Genomic DNA, 2665 nt, shown 5'->3' on the forward strand with positions numbered 1-2665 from the left:
ATTGGGAGGACATGAATTAGCCTTACATTAAAATAAAGATGGACGGTATTCATCATTCTCTGGCATTTATGCTTCATGTTTAGTTCTTACACGCCCCGCCCCTCGCCTTCCTAAGGGAGGCTTGGCACGACCGTATCTGACTAAATCTGGACTGATGACTGCAGAAGATATCACTCGCCGACCTCTGAGCTGGATTCAAAGCATCTGTTTCCTTTTCCCCCTTAACCTGCGGGAGGAGTCTGAGTCGGACCCCTGATCCCTTGCCACGTGTCACCATGCCAACGCCTCTGCTAGTCACAGCATCCGCGAGTTGCTGGTGGCGTTGCTAAGGTGCAGCTCCGTGGGACTGCGCCGATCCCCTATGACAGTGTGTGTGTGTGTGTGTGTGTGTGTGTGTGTGTGTGTGTGTGTGTGTGTGTGTGTGTACATTTATATTTCCTCATTTGGCAGGCGCTTATATCCCAAAGCAGCGTCAAAGAGAGTTTAGCAATTACCAGAAAGATGTCATAGAGCGTTAAATATCATAGCCACCCATACAGCATCCGGATGTGGCCCTGGCCCTGACAAAATGGATGTGAGCCTGAAGTGGCCCCCATGTATAATAGCAAATATGGCCCAAATATGCCAAATCAAACGTGGGCCTTTTTTGGCAAATATGGGTTGCTCTGGGTAACATGTTATCTGGATGTGACCCTGAAGTGGCCCGTGTGGTAAATGGTGAATATGGCCCAAATATCACAAAAACACATATGGGCCACCTTTGGCAAATATTTGGCACATGCGGCACTGCTATGGCTTGGTTCTGGCCCAGGTCTGGCAAACAGGAGTGGACTGCCCAAGTGCCATCATTCCATGCGGTATGTGGGCCGGATGAAAGAAAGGTGAAAGTCGGGTGTGGGTCGGGTGTGGGATGGGTGTGGGTCGGGTGTGGGTCGGGTGTGGGTCGGGTGTGGGAACGGGTGCAGGCCACAGCAGTTTTGCTATCTGGGCAGGAGTGTATATCTTGTAGTAGGTGCACCTTACATCATCAAGAGGTGGAGAGAATGAAAGTCCAAGTACAACATAAATTGATATCACCACAAAGTAAGCAAGTTATTCAATGAGAGCATAAAATATGACACGTACAACTAGAAAAGGGCGCAACCTCAGACACCAGCAGTAAGGGGGCAATAGTAACCTCAGACACCAGCAGTAAGGGGGCAATAGTAACCTCAGACACCAGAAGTAAGGGGGCAATAGTAACCTCAGACACCAGAAGTAAGGAGGCAATAGTAACCTCAGATACCAGAAGTAAGGGGGCAATAGTAACCTCAGACACCAGAAGTAAGGGGGCAATAGTAACCTCAGACACCAGAAGTAAGGAGGCAATAGTAACCTCAGATACCAGAAGTAAGGGGGCAATAGTAACCTCAGATACCAGAAGTAAGGAGGCAATAGTAACCTCAGATACCAGAAGTCAAGGGGGCAATAGTAACCTCAGACACCAGAAGTAAGGGGGCAATAGTAACCTCAGACACCAGAAGTAAGGAGGCAATAGTAACCTCGGATACCAGAAGTAAGGGGGCAATAGTAACCTCAGATACCAGAAGTAAGGAGGCAATAGTAACCTCAGATACCAGAAGTAAGGAGGCAATAGTAACCTCGGACACCAGAAGTAAGGGGGGCAATAGTAACCTCGGACACCAGAAGTAAGGAGGCAATAGTAACCTCAGACACCAGCAGTAAGGGGGCAATAGTAACCTCAGACACCAGAAGTAAGGGGGCAATAGTAACCTCAGACACCAGAAGTAAGGGCGCAATAGTAACCTCAGACACCAGAAGAAAGGGGGCAATAGTAACCTCAGACACCAGAAGTAAGGGGGCAATAGTAACCTCAGACACCAGAAGTAAGGGGGCAATAGTAACCTCAGACACCAGAAGTAAGGGGGCAATAGTAACCTCAGACACCAGAAGTAAGGGCGCAATAGTAACCTCAGACACCAGAAGAAAAGGGGGCAATAGTAACCTCAGACACCAGAAGAAAGGGGGCAATAGTAACCTCAGACACCAGAAGTAAGGGGCAATAGTAACCTCAGACACCAGCAGTAAGGGGGCAATAGTAACCTCAGACACCAGAAGTAAGGGGGCAATAGTAACCTCAGACACCAGAAGTAAGGGGGCAATAGTAACCTCAGACACCAGAAGAAAGGGGGCAATAGTAACCTCAGACACCAGAAGTAAGGGGGCAATAGTAACCTCAGACACCAGAAGAAAGGGGGCAATAGTAACCTCAGACACCAGAAGTAAGGGGGCAATAGTAACCTCAGACACCAGAAGTAAGGGGGGCAATAGTAACCTCAGACACCAGAAGTAAGGGGGCAATAGTAACAACGGGCACCAATTCATCGTCACTGCATAGTGCCAAAAAAAACGGGGGTAACAAAAATAAAGCAGATAGAAAGAAGGAAGAGATGCTAGGGTGGATGGGATTAGCCGTGGCCTGGTGCCGGCCTGCTTTGTGTGGATACGACTACACAAAGCCACACTGCCTGAACTTTCATGCTTTGTCTTTGTTTCAGAAACAGTCTGCCGGTGGAGTGTCCTGTTGCTTTCCGTGCTCTCCGTGATGGTGGTGGACAATGCCATCGTGGACGGATGTGTGTGTCCCCCTGGCCAGTGTTTTGGC

Source organism: Lampris incognitus, chromosome 14 (genome assembly GCF_029633865.1).
Source record: "Lampris incognitus isolate fLamInc1 chromosome 14, fLamInc1.hap2, whole genome shotgun sequence".
Classification (NCBI taxonomy): domain Eukaryota; kingdom Metazoa; phylum Chordata; class Actinopteri; order Lampriformes; family Lampridae; genus Lampris; species Lampris incognitus.